Below are 14235 nucleotides of genomic sequence, written 5' to 3'. Positions count from 1 at the left end.
TCCCCTAGATCCTGGGCCTTGCCTGCTCTACTCTGAACCCGAGACCCCAGCTGCACAGACAGGCAGAGCTCTTCCTGGGGACCTTCCAGCTCTGAAGTTCTAACCTCTTGGTCAGCCACTGGCTCTATTTCCTCCCCAAGGTTCATCATTTCTGGTGCCTCCTGGCTCAATGGGCTGGATGGTCAGCATGGAAACAGGGTTGGGACCCCTCAGACCTGCTGTCTCCTTGCCCTGGCGGCTGCTCCCCCTGCTGCTTTCTGCTGCCTGTCTGAACCATCACTACTGGAACATCCATGCCACCTGACAGCCTGATGGCTCCTCAGGGAAAGCAATCCTCCCTGCCCCCCCCCCCGCCCCACCCCCTCCCAAACCGCAGAGTGGAGAGAGGTGTGCAGAATTCCCTTGCACCCACTGTGAGAGATGCGTGAGAAGCCCTCCACCGGGGCAGCAGACATCAGCCAAGGGCAAAAGAAAAGCCAGTCAGATACAGTCTTTTCCATCCTGGATGGATATGGTGTGGTAGGGAGGAGAAAGCCTGGCCAGGCAGTAGAAAGCTTTGGGGAGGAGGGAATGTCTGAGAAAGGGCAGGCCCCAAGTTTTGCATCACAATTAGATGTCAACAAGGCCTTGAAGGGATTCAAAGCCCTCCGCAAAGGGGGGTTGGCGGGGGGTCTAGTCCCCGCCATCTCAGGCGAATTCACTGTTTTCAGCATCTACTGGTGCTGGACACTTCATCAAATGACACCTGTAGCCAACCTGATTTGAGTCCTGGCTGTGTGCCAAGCACCATGGTAGCCGCCGCCCCCACCCCCACCCCCCCGCCAGCAGCATCTCATTTAATCTTTTCAACGCGCATTCCCCGTGTTTCAGATGGGGAAACTAAGGCTCAAGAGAGGTTAAGTGTCTTGTCTCAGGTCACACAGCTAGGAATAGGAAGTCAGTCAAGACCATACTGTAGTACCAAAGCCCTTAAACATTCTGCTCACAACAGAATCTTGCCTACTAGTCAGCGGAGGAAACTGAGGCACAGGAAGTGAAGTCAGGGTGTTTGAGGAGAGGGTCTAGAGGGGCATCCTCAAGACAGATGCCCATGGGACTGTGTGGGTCTAGACCAAGGATCAGTCTCCTGGAGCCCCTGCCTCTCACACCTGTCACTTACGCCGTCGCCTTCCCTGCCACCCCCGCTTGGCCACCCCCACTGACACCCGCGTGGGATCAAGAGGGCAGCCCTAGGTCTTCTGCGCCAGCCTCCAGACCGCAGAGCCGATGGGAGGGGGGAGTGGGGAGGGGGGGAGGAAAGGCTGCGCGAGCCAGCCAGGGGGTGGGGTGGGCACTACCCAGCTTCCGAGGGCTCTTGGGGAGAGGCGACTGTGGCCCTTCGAGCTGCGCAGCCAGCCAGAGCAGCCGCCTCGGACTCAGCCTCGAGTCCCATTTACCGCGCAAGCGAAAGTCTGCCCCAAAGCTAGAGAAGGTGCGGCGGGGCCGCCCCCTCTCCCACCTTTGGTGCTGAGATAGGCGTCGAAGCGGGGGCTTGGCCAGGGTGACCCGCCCGTCGGAGGGTCAAACTTCCTGGCTCAGGGGTGGGGGTTGGTTCTGGCTTCAAACTCCGCAAAGCCGGGAGCCCCTTCCCTCTTCCACCACGTCCAAAAGTGCGTCCTAGTTTCCCCTTCTGGGGTGGGTTGCTCAGGGGTCCTGAAACCGAGGGTGCGGGACGGGGGACGCTCTCTTGTGCCCCCCCCCCCCCCCCCACAGGAGGTGGATGCTCCGAGAGACCCTCCCTTCCCTGTGGCTATCGGGCGTGCTCAAGGGGTAGCCTTGGCCCGGCCGGAGACGCGCGGGCCGGGGGCGGGAGTCTGGGGATCCCATTCGGAGCGCGCTGCGGTTCGTCTTCGGACCGCCGGTCCGCCCTCCTGGCGCGCCAAGGCTCCGCGCGGGGCGCCCCAGCTGTGTGCGTGCGCCGGGGCCGCCACAGAGCTCGGGGAAGGGGGCCGGGACCCCCTACCCGCCCCTCCCCAACACCGCCCCCGGCCCAACGCCCCTTACTCGGCTTAGCCGCTTCGCTCCGCTCCGCGCGCCGCAGTGCCGGCTCCAGCTTCGGCTCCAGCTCGGTTTCCCGCTCTGGCTCCGGCTCGGGCTCGGGCTCCGGCTCTGACTCCGGCTCCGGCTCCGGCTCCCGCTCCCGCTCCCGCTCCTGTTCTGGTTCCCGCTCGGATGCCTCTGCGCTCTGGCTCGGGCTCGAGCTCGGGCTCGGGCTCGGGCTCGGGCTCGAGCTCGGGCGTCGCGGGGGGCGCGCCGCTCCGCCTCTGCTTGCTCGTCGCGCAGGGGCGGGGCGGGTGGGGCGGGGCCGGGCCGAGCGGACCTGCTGCCCGCGATCCCCAGCGGAGGCGGCGGCGGCGGCTTCTCAGCCCCAGTCCCAGCCCTGCCCTGCCGCAGCCCCGCCCGCTTGCCCGTCGGCCCTGCGCCGCCGCCCAAGCCACAGCCGTCCGCTCCCGGCCCCCTAGGCGGCGCGCCTCCCTGGCCTCAGCAGCGCTGTGTGGCGGCTTCGGGGCTTCAGCAGCTCTGGGCCGCGGCCCGGGTCATCCCTGTGATGGGGGGACGCGGGAGGGGGAAGGGCCGAGCCGCGCCCCTCTGTGCGCAGCCACCCCGACACCCACGCAGCTGCAGGCGGGACGGGCGCGGCAGGGAGACCAGCCTGTCAGACGGACAGGCGTGTGTAGAGAATGACATACAGACAGGTGGGAGCAGAGAAGGACAGACACACAGACATGTGCAGAGAAGGGTAGACAATGGCATGTGCAGGGAAGGACGGCCAAACAGTTTGGTCAGAGGAGAAACTGGGCACTTGGTGGTGGTGGTGGGGGACCCTGTCACAGCCAGTGGGAGGGGCAGCCTAGACTGGAAGGGCCTCTGCTCCCTGTTGACGGCAGATGAGTTCTGAGGCATGTTGGGATGTCAGGTAGGGCCGGCTGAAGCCTTCCTCTCCTGAGCCATCAGCTTGCCCATTTCCTTCGCCCCTCGCCCCACTCCGTGCCCTCTGTACCCTCCTCCCTGCAAACCCAGGCACAGAGCTTGGTCCTGGCAGATGGACCTGCTCTGTCCACACCGTATTCTGGGGCCTTGGACAAGTCCGGGTCATCCTCCTGATTTCATTACAGTAGAGCTCCTGTTTACTGCACCCCTGCTACCTTGTGGTGCTTTCTAGTTATTTACATCTCCCCTGCTTGACTGGGAGCCCCAGGAGGGAAACCCCTGGGGTCCTTGCACAGAGCCTGCACTCTAAATTTGATGAATGAATTAATGAAATACTTTGTTGATAACTCTCAAACTCCCATTTTGTTGATGGTGGCTTGAAAGTGGTTCTCAAAAGGACAACATGAGGACAAAAGAGCTATACATGTTTATGATCAAACTTGGAGAAGTGAAGAAGCCATGGGATAGATCTGAAGAGAAGCCAAGCCCCACTGGTACTGCAGAAGGGTGGGGACAGAGCAGGCTCTGGGGGAGAAAACAAACCTCACTCCCAGTTCTGCTACCCATCATGTCTTGCGCATCCCTGGGTGGAGGGGCAGAGGGACCTATATGATCTAGTGCCTTCCCTTATGAGGACAGTTCCCAGTCTTCTTTGGTAATTGTTTATTCTGGGCTCTGCCTACTCTACCCCTCCACCCCCGACAAGGAGAGGGTAGGACCCAGGCTGGGGGATTCCAGCTTCTCTGGGGCTGTTATGGGGGCATATGTGCCCCCATGGATGGGGGATGGATGAATAAATAAAGGACTAGAGAAAGGAGGGGACAGGCCAGGGCTGAGAGCTAGGATTGGTGGTTCTAGGACTTCCAGGCCAGGACTGTGCCCACTGCACAACCTGATAAAGGTGACCTTGACCTTCCTGAGCAGACACCTTGCAGATGATCTTTGCAGGATGGATATTCTGGTTGTTAGTGGTTTTACCTGTGAGCTGTCCAATGGCAAGACTATGTGTATGTGTCTTGTGGGGTGGCACTTTGAATTAGAACTTGTGGAAGGCTCTAACCTTTAAGAGTTCATTCCCCTCCACCCTCCATTTGAACACGTGGTCCGACAAATCTGGCTTATTCTTCACATTGGAATCCAGAACTGGTTTCCCCTGGGCTTAGTGGTGTTGAGTCTAGCTTTGCATCCGCAAATACATGTTAGTGTGGGACATTTGTGAAACATCAAAAGGCAAAGGAAGAACATAAGAAGTGGTCACTGTTAATACTGAGGTTTCTTTTTCTTTCCTTGTCATTGTAGAACTCTAGAAGTGTCTTTAAATGGAGTGAGCTTGCTCACTATCTCTCCTCTCTTATCCCATGATCACACATTTAATGGCTCCTTAGCATCAGATGGTTGTATTATACCTTATTTAGCCAATCCTCTATTGCTGGGTGCTTAGTTTGTTTCTAGTTTTTTGCATGCCAAGACAATACTCCGACGAACATCCTCATGGGTAAGTTTGTGCATGTCCATGATTATTCTTTATTTCAATGGATATATCCATAGATTTTTGAGGCTTTGTCCTAGATGGGGTCAGACTTGCAAGAGGGGCATCTCCTGGACACCAAAGAAATACAGTGGTGTTTAGAGTCTGCTTGGCCAAGGGGGAGGGGTAGGGAGGCTGGAGGGAGGAAGCTTTCAGAAGTCACACAGTGACAGTGAAGTACCCAGAGAGTCCTCAAGAGCCAGGCTAAGGGGATTTGCCCTAGAGTGTGCTCTGTATTACCCCTGTCACTCATAGACTATGGTTAACTTATTGATTCTATTATTGGGGAAATCTTTTGATACTAGGGTTGTGCAGGGGAGGGGGAAAATCTGTCAGAATGGTCTGGCTCGTGTGTGGGTATCTGTCTAAAAATCCATTACCCCTTTCGGGAAAGTTCTCTTGCTGGTGTATCCTTTATACAGAATTATGCCAAAAGCATCTTCCCAGCCTTGAATTACATTACAAAGGGCCCTGCTCCCTGGATTGCCTTGGCTATGTGGGGTGGAGAGCACACCATGCTCTAAAATGGAGAGGAGGGGGGCGCCTGGGTGGCGCAGTCGGTTGAGCGTCCGACTTCAGCCAGGTCACGATCTCGCGGTCCGTGAGTTCGAGCCCCGCGTCAGGCTCTGGGCTGATGGCTCAGAGCCTGGAGCCTGTTTCCGATTCTGTGTCTCCCTCTCTCTCTGCCTCTCCCCCGTTCATGCTCTGTCTCTCTCTGTTCCCCAAAAAATAAATAAACGTTGAAAAAAAAATTAAAAAAAAAAATAAATAAATAAAATGGAGAGGAGGGGGTGCTTGAGTGGCTCAGTGGGTTGGGCGTCTGGCTCCGGCTCAGGTCATGATCTCGCGGTTTTTGAGTTCGAGCCCCGCGTCGGGCTCTGTGCTGACAGCTCGGAGCCTGGAGCCTGCTTCGGTTACTGTGTCTTCTTCTCTCTCTGCCCCTCCCCCACTTGTGCTCTGTCTCTCTCTGTCTATCAAAAATAAATAAATGTAAAAAAAAATTTTTTTTTAATAGAAAGGAGGTAAGGGAGGGAAACCTATCCCACCAGCTTTTCAAAGACTTTTCCTCTTTTCCTTTGACTCTTGTTAAAGGCCCCCTTGACTGTGTCTTGCTCGTGTTAGGAGAGATGAAGGAAGAGGCTTGGGTTCCTGCTCCATGGGGGTGGGGTCCAGGAGCAGGGCCCTTTTAGGGTCCATGAGCCGCAGGTGCTGAGGTAGAGGGAGGAAGCTCAGGGGTCAGAGCTACGTGCCAAACCTGAAGCATGTACTTCTGGAGCTGCTCCCTGCTGGGAGCTCAGAGGAGTCTGCACTGTCACCTCACTTTACAGATGAGGAGACTGAGGTCCTCTGAATTCAACTTCCTAGAGTTGCATGGTTCTTTAAGCTGCACCCAGTAAGGTGATGCAAAAATAGGCAAAAAAGATGATCAGGTGTCTTTTAAATTGAACATTAGGTGTTACCTCCCACGTGGTTATCTGTTTCTATAGGAGTTTGTGCCTTTCACTGTCTCTGAGCTATTTTCCTATTTCTTAAGTTGAAGAAAACGGATTGTAATGCACAATATTCTTGTCTATTGAGGGGCACATGAATGTCGTCAGGTAAGGTCAATTGGTATCTTAGGGGTGGGCTAAAAGCTATACATGTGGCCGTGCTTTGGATTGGCCTTTGAATTGTGTATAACATCTTATTGGTTCCCTCATTAACGAATGAGTTAAAGTCTTTGATGAGTGTTCATTTATGTTGGTATAACAGTCATGATTTTATCCTTCAAAAAAATGTATCCTTTATGGATAGCAAGCTTGGAATTGCTTCCAGATGGGTCTTACACCAGAGCTTTGTCTTTAATCGGAGGCATCAGGGCCTTGGGTCCTCAGAAGAGAAAGAAATTAGTGTGGGCTCAATCAATCCTAGAGGGCTTTCTGGAAGAGGGGAAAGGATTTAGAGAGGAAGGGCAGAGCCCAGGGTAAGGAAGGACTTTGTGGGCTGGTAAAGAGGCCTGTCTGAATGAAGGGTGGGCTCTGGGCGCCAGGTCCCAGCAGGGGCGGGGGGGGGGGGGATGGCAGGGAGAGCCTAGGTAAAGGAAGCTGCACCTGATGCTGTAGGCAACAGAGCCACCATAGGCTCCTGTGGGAGGAAGGGGCTTAATGAAATGGACTATTAAGAAGGTTGGTTTCTGGGTTCCTAAACTCTTCTGGGGATTTCATAAGCCTTGACCACCCTTTCTCCTGACTGGAGGGGCTGGGACAGGCTGTCCCTCTCTGTCTCCCCTGTAGGATGAAAGCTGCCCTTCCAGAGCCCTGAGGGAGGTCTCCAGGTGATGAAGGATAAAAGGCAGCCAACCCCTCCTCTGGGGGACTTAATTCTAGGCTTGCTTGAAAGTTTGTATTCACGGTAGAGCTTGATAAGGGCAAACTGGCTGAGGAGCAAGCAGGATCTGCAAAGAGACCTTTCTGCTGCTGCTCCCAATACAGTCATAACATGTCCTCATAGAGACCAGAGCTTCTGTTAGCCACACTACATGCATTATTTAATTTCATCCTCCAGTGTCTTGTAGAGGGGGACAATATTTTCTGATTTTTCATGTACAGCAAAGAGGCTTATGGAGGTCAAGTAACTTTTTCAATGTCACATGGCTAATTAGGGACAGAACTCAGATTTGCACCCAAGCCTGCCTGACCCCCAAAACAAGTAAAGCCAAAATTAACATGGTCCCTCCTCTGTAGGGCTCACTGCCTAGAGGGTGTGACAGAGATTAACCACTGAGTCACTGAGATAGAGGTAAAGTTGCAATGATGGGACATGCCACAAGAAGCCTGTGAGAGAGTGTTATAGGAGGCATGACCCTGTAAGGGTGTGGGATGAGACAGAAGAAATGGGCAGGAGTCAGGATTGCTTTTGGTCCTAAGAGCAATGGAAGGCATTAGAATGTTTTAAACAATATTGGAGGAGTGGTGGTGGCATAATCAGACCTGAGTTTTGAAAAGGCAGCTTTATTGGCAGTGTGGAGATGGTTGAGGGCAAGACACAATGGAAGCAGGAAGGCTGGTGAGGTGATGATCACCTTGGCGCAGGAGAGAAGCGATGGTGGCCCTGGAGATGGAAGGAAATGGACCAGTTGGCAAGAGTTGTCAGAGGTAAGGTCAACAGGACTTGGTGATGTCTTGAGTATGGGGGTTGAAGGAGTGGATAGAGTTAAGGATCATCCCTGGATTTCTAGTTGGTGAAGCTGGATGGATGGTGTTGCCATTCATTGAGGAGCAGAGTGCTGGAAGTTTGGGGAAGATGAATATGGATTTGATCTTATACATGTTGAATTTTAGGAATCATTGGTAGGTAGCAGAACTCTGAGAGCAGTCTAGGCCACAAAGATAACCTGAGGACCGAAACCCAGGCTTAGATACTCAGGCGTGGGATTGACTGATGTACCGTCTATTTACTCATGTATCCATCTATCTTCCCATGAATCCATGTGTCCTTTCTCCCATCTTCGATTATCTACCCATTTATCCACTCATCCACCCCTCTATGCTCTCCTTATCTACATATCCCTTCTTCTACCTTCCCATCCACCCATCCATCCATCATCCATCTAACCTTCCTCTCATTTATCCCCCTGCCTATTCTCCCACACATCCACTTATTCTCCCTCCTATCCCTTTAACCATACGTACTTATTGATTCCTACTCTAGGTCCAGCAGTCTGCTGTGTACTGGTGAAAGAAAAGAAAAGAAAAGAAAAGAAAAGAAAAGAAAAGAAAAGAAAAGAAAAGAAAAGAAGAGGAAGAAAATGATGTAGAAAACCAAGTCCCTGTTCTTAAGGAGCCTGCAATCTGTTAGGAGAGGCAGATGTGTGAACCAATGGTCACAGAGCAGTATATTTTCTGTGCCAGATGTGCACAAAGGAAGGATACTTCACCCAATGTGAGGAGGTTATAATAGGCTGTTTTGAGGTTGTGCTCCTTGAGTTGAGTTTAAAGTTCCATTAAACTGTCAGGGATGGAGCAACTTGGAATATTGGGAGCAAAGTTGAGGGTGAGTGAGTGGCATGTTATGAGAGGACTGAAATGGCAGGTCCATAGTGTTTTCCAACACCAACAACTAATTCTCCAACTTCCTAGATACCAACTGGGCTAGTCCAACAATTCAATTCAATTCTGACACTAACTACCTGGTATTAGCATAGATACTCTATAACTTAATGGCTCAGTAGCACAACACTGCTCACCACTTTAGATCCCAATCACAAGGCTATACTTCTGGCTCTAATTACAGGTTTCCTTTGATTCCCTCTTTGGGTTCAATAATTTGCTAGAATAGCTCGCAGAACTCAGGGAGACATTTTACTTATGTTTATCAGTTTATTATAAAGAATACAACTTAAGAACAGCCTGACAGGAGAGATGCAGAGGGCAAGGTATTTGGGGGATTAGTGTGTGATTTCCATGACCTCTCTGGGAACATCACCTTCCCAGCCAGGACATGTTGATATGTTGACATGTTCACCTACCAGGAAGCTCATCCAATCTCATTGTTCAAGAGTTTTTACATAGCTTAATTTCTAGGTCTTCTTCCTTCCCACCTCCCCACCCCCACCCCACTCCTATTCCCATAGGTCCTTGGGTGGAGCTCAAAGTTCCAATCCTGTAATCATTTGGTCTTTCTGGTGACCATACTCATTCTGAGGCTCTGTAGAGGCCTCATTTCAAATCACCTCATTAGCATATACTTAGGTGTGATCAAAAGGGCTTGTAATGAATACTAACAAAAGACACTCCTACCACTTAGGAAATTCCAAGAATCTTGGGAGCTCTGTACAAAACCCAGTGTAACAAAAGATGCTCCTATCGCTCTTAACACCCTGAGATTACAAGGATTTTAGGAGCTTTATGCCAGGAACCCAGCCAAAGACCTAATATATTTCTCACTGTACCACAGCAGGTCGTAAAGGCCTTGAATGACAGACTGAGGGCCTTGGGGGCCACATAAGGGTTTTATGGAGGGGATGACCTGATCAGGTTGGTGTTTTAGGAGATCTTTCTGGCTACCTTGTGGAAGATGAGGTGGAATATGTGTGTGCAGAGGGGATCAGATGGTCCAGTCTCTGCAGAATGAGGACTTGGGCCAGTGATGTGCTTTTGGTTCAGCCCCTGGGGTTGGCCAGGCCCCCACATTTGGTCTGGACCCAAACCCAATTTTCACTTCACCTATTTTGCCAAAGGAGCCAGGCTGAGGGTTGTGGCATGAGGAAGATTTAGGTATTCTCTGTTTTTCAGGGTGGCATACCATATCCCCACACCATGGTCTTTAGTTTTGTGGTAGTCCCTCTCCAGCTTATGGCTTCCGTGGACTTTCATCAGTTGCTCACTGGCTTATCTGTCAAGGTCATTAGGAAGTATCTCAGTTCCATGCCCCACTTTTCTGCCTCTATAATTTGTATTCACAAAATCCATTAACTTCCCATCAGTCACACCACGATGTTTCCTTTGGCCCCGTGAAATCTCCATCCTGGTGACTGGCCGATGACACCTGACAGTATTCAGTCCAGGTGGAGATGCTACAGTGAGTCAGATGTAGCCCCAGCCTTCAAAAAACTTGCAGCATGACCCCACCCTTGCAACAGGTATTAAAGATTGATCTGGAGGGTCCCAATGATCTGGACCAAGGAACACCAGTGTGTGGAAAGGGAAATAGCTCAGGTTGCAGACTTGGGCAGACCTGGGTTCAAATCTTTGCTCTCCGCTCACTGGATTGTGACTCTGGGCAAGTCACGTTACTTCCTCTGAGCTTCAGTTTATTCATATGTGGAAGGAGAAATAATATTTATCTATTTTAGTTTAGAATTTATATTTTAGTAGCAATTAATGGAAGTGAACTTGAACTATTTTAAGCAAAAAAGAGGAACATTTACTAGGATCCAAGTCTGGGCTTTTTGAGGTCCTGGAGTGGAGAGTAGAGAAACAGGTGGGAACCCACCTCTCATCTCTGTACCCCTCTCCTCTTTCTCCGTTATTCCATAAAAAGTCCATACTGTGGCTTGGGGGTGAGTTCCTAGCACCTAAATTCTGGCCACAAGCAAAACTAACTGACCTTCTTTCAATCACAAGTCCGAATTCCTGAGAGAGAATCTGATTGGCTGAGCTGCATTAGGTGTCTACCTCTGGTCCAATCACCTGTGACCAAAGGGGTGGGGTCATCTAGCACAAACACCCCAGCTTGTGGGCGTATGCATAAGCAGGGGTTAGTTTGCAAAGAAAATGGGGTTTTGTGAGTTGGACAAGACTTCCAAAGGTGTTGCCTATGTTATCTCGGTTTTGGGGGAAGATTTAATAGGATAATGAATTTAAGCTTTTGGCACGATTTCTGGTATAAAGTATAAGCTGTATAAATGGTAGCTGTGATTATTCATTCATTGCCTTGTGGAATAAGCACTTATTGAGTACCTGGTGTGCCCTAGATCCTCCACTAGGTGCTAAGGACAAAGCTTGAAAAATGAGAGTAATGAAAGTGAAACTATCTCACAGCATTGTCAGAATTGAAAGGAATAATACAAGAAAAATGTTTAGTACAGTTCCTGACACATAGTGAAGTCTCAATAAATGTTGCCTACAAATGCTAAATGTCTAATTGCAAAAGAGCAAAAAAAAATTATATGGCTTTCCTATATGTTTTTTGGTTCCCTGGCCATCGGACTGAGACATCTTTGGTTACAAAAATAGAATTCAGTGATCAAAATAATGTCAGCTGCCAGACTGACAGTTTTCAGATGGTGCATTTGAGTCTAATTTAAAAGTTTAGAAAAATAACATTGGCATCTTCTGAACTCAAGTACTTAAATTATTAACAGAGTTAACTTAGTTAAAAATACCCATGGACAACCTGTGATTGTCTTTATTTTTCTGACCAAGAATGGATGAACCTGTCCATCTATAGGAGAATAAATTGTGGATAGCCACATACGGACTATAGCAATGAGAATAAACATACTATAGCCACAAGAAATGTATGGGCAACTCACAAACAGGGCTGAGCGAGAGAAGCCAGACACTGAATGATTCTATTTATATAATGTTCCAAAATAAGAAAAGCACATCTACCGTGTTGGAGTCTGGGCAGTTTGCCCTTGGCGAGGTATTGGCTGGGAGGGGGCTTTAGGTGTGCTGGTAATGCTGTTTCTTGATCTGGGTGCTGGGTACACAGGTATATTTTGTTTGTGAAAATTCATGGAACAGTACACTGATGTGTGTTTCAATGTACGTATATTATGCTTTGAGAAAAAGTCTTTAAAAAAGCAAAAGAGTGCCCCATTTTTGTGCATCTGCCCATCTGAGGCGGTCTAGGCTGGTTCCCAGCTGGAAGGTGGAAAAGAAATTGGGATTCCAGGCAGAGGGGCAAAGGGAAGGAGCTAATATTTATTCAGTCCATGAGTGAACTTTCTTTCCATGCCTAGTCACAGAAGTAGTTTCACTTCTAAACGAATTTTTTTTCATTTTGTATATTTTAAAAATAATCTCTTGAATATTGTAAATCTTACAACAGAGGGTGTCTCACTCTACGGTGGCTGTTACTTAACAGTCAGTTTTTGGGGTCCACCTCTGGCAAGTGCAGGAATTGTCTTTCAGTGACATCCTCAGTTTTTTCTTTTATTTCTTATCCTTATTTTTCCTTTGCCCCAATTCACTCACTTATTTAAAAAAAAATATATTGTAATGCGTGTGTTTCTCTTGTCCTGATTCATTTACATATTTAAAAAAAATTGAGATGTGTGTATGTTTCCTTTACTCCTAGTTACTCACTTGTTAGAGAAAACATTATACGTAGTATGTGTGTGTGTGTTTTAAGTGGCTTTGATTCTCTTTGGGAGAAGATGGTGTATGAATAAACCAGTGGTGCAGAAAACATTTATAGAAAACCTGTGTACGTGTCAGGCATTTCTACCATCCTTTTTAGAGGATAGTTACAGGGAGGAGGCGTGGTTCAGGAGGGGCTGGCCTGGCACTTAGTAGGTGCCCAATGCATTTGTGAGGCATTTGCCAGTGGGAGATAGGGCTGGAACACAGGGGATTGCGTGAGGTCTTTGCTTTCTCTAAGTTCCGGAAAGCACAGAGAAGTTCACTCTGGACTGGGTTTAGAGCCAGAAAACCTGAGTTCCGTTCCTGTTCTGCCCTTTACCTGCTGTGCTTCCTGTGGCAAATCACTTGCTTTTCGGAAACTTGGTCTAGCGGAAGGGTCTTACGCAGGCCCTGCCTGGGACCTGGGTTTCTAGCATCTTCAGCTTATGGCCCCCTCTGCTGGGGCAGCTAGCAAGTGTGAAGGGGATTCTTAACCCTGCGTCTCTTTTCTGTCCTAGTCCTCTCTCCCAGAGTTTCTGGTGACTCTTGGGGACTCAGGAACACCTCCATATCACCCACACACATCCACAAGACTCAGGGAATCCTAGAACCCAATTCGACCGCTCTGGGGTCTTTGCTGCCCCCCTGCATCTGCCCCCTCTTAAGCGGGCACAGTAGCTTGGGGACTTAGGATTGCTGAGACAGCTGGAAGCCTGGATGGGCAGAGAGAGGTAGGGCCCCTCTTTCTCCCTCCCTTGGGAGGCATTCTGGCTGCTATTCATTTCGAGCTGACTAGAATGGACTTGAAATGCTGCCGGGAGAACTTGTCCCCTAGCGGTACAGTAACCATGCCATCCGAATGCAGCACAGAGCATGAACCGTTCACACCCCAGCCTGGAGCAGCTGAGCCTTTACACATGGGGAAAGTCAGGGCAGCCTGGTGGACAGCAGAGCCTTATGAATTCAGCCCTGTGGGGGAAGGAGCTGTTTCTCAGCATCTCTGGACTCTTGCCTCGTTCATTTTCACCCTCACACAGGCATTCCGCCTCCTAAAGAAGGGACACAGTGGCCTTGATGTAACTTCTCAATTCAGTCTTGAAGGAAGGATGCCCCTCCCCACTGCCACCATGGAGCTTCCTGAAATCAATCCATGGCCTTGCTTCAGACCTTCAATAGCTTCCTGTCATTCGGGGTCAAATCCACACTGGAAATGATGGTGAAGATTCTTTCTGATCTGGTTTCTGCCCACCTTGCTAGGTTCTGTTCCAACCACTTTCCACCTCAACTCCTGGGCTCCAGCTGCCTCTAACATCCAAACACCCTCTTCTTCAGTGTCTTCTCTGAGTTTGAATTAATTGCTTTGTGTTAGGGGTCTGGGGTTCCCTAAGAGGTCCTGTTTGCGAGCCTTTGGAGGGCAGGACCCAGCTTTGTTGACTACTGTGTCCACAGCTCTGGGTCTGTCTCAGGGCTCCATACACACTTGCTGCACAAATGGAGTCAAATCATGAAGACACCAGCCACTGAACTGGGATAAGGAGCTGCCTCCAGAGGTCCTTCAGGTGCACAGGCAGATCTGCCCTGGCGCTAAATGGCTCCAAACAGCATCATTGTAGCTCTTTCTGTCTCCCTGCCTAGTCTCAGTGTGTCATTTCTAGCTTTTCTCCTCCTCCCATTTGATACTTGAAAGCTTCACAGGAGAACTGTAGGTGTCTTAAGAGAACAATATCCATGACTGCTAAGTAAATAAGCTATATTCACAGGCAATTCAGCAAAACTAGTTTTGGTGAGAATGACTTATCAGGAGATTGATGCCTGTGTACAAGTCCTTTGGAAAGCAAAACAAAGCACAGTTTTTATTTTAAGATGCTTTTAGACTTATGAAAATGTTGCAAAATAGAATTCATGTAT

General features: G+C 49.8%; 1 protein-coding gene across 2 annotated transcripts in view; it reads right to left on the bottom strand.

Annotated features, from left to right (window-relative positions):
* BEAN1 (brain expressed associated with NEDD4 1) overlaps nt 1-2202 on the bottom strand; it is a 36738-nt gene extending 34536 nt beyond the window's left edge. Inside the window, exon 1 of one of the 2 annotated variants that reach the window (XM_045442989.1) lies at nt 2044-2202. The gene's annotated coding sequence lies outside the window, so the exon portion shown is untranslated. The remainder of the gene's footprint in view (nt 1-2043) is intronic. The other variant, XM_045442990.1, reaches the window with a different exon arrangement.
* Between the last annotated feature and the right edge of the window lie 12033 nt (nt 2203-14235).

This window comes from Leopardus geoffroyi, chromosome E2, assembly GCF_018350155.1.
Source record: "Leopardus geoffroyi isolate Oge1 chromosome E2, O.geoffroyi_Oge1_pat1.0, whole genome shotgun sequence".
Taxonomy (NCBI): domain Eukaryota; kingdom Metazoa; phylum Chordata; class Mammalia; order Carnivora; family Felidae; genus Leopardus; species Leopardus geoffroyi.
Note: the sequence above shows the minus strand (reverse complement) of the source record. Positions and strands in the feature narration are given on the sequence as shown.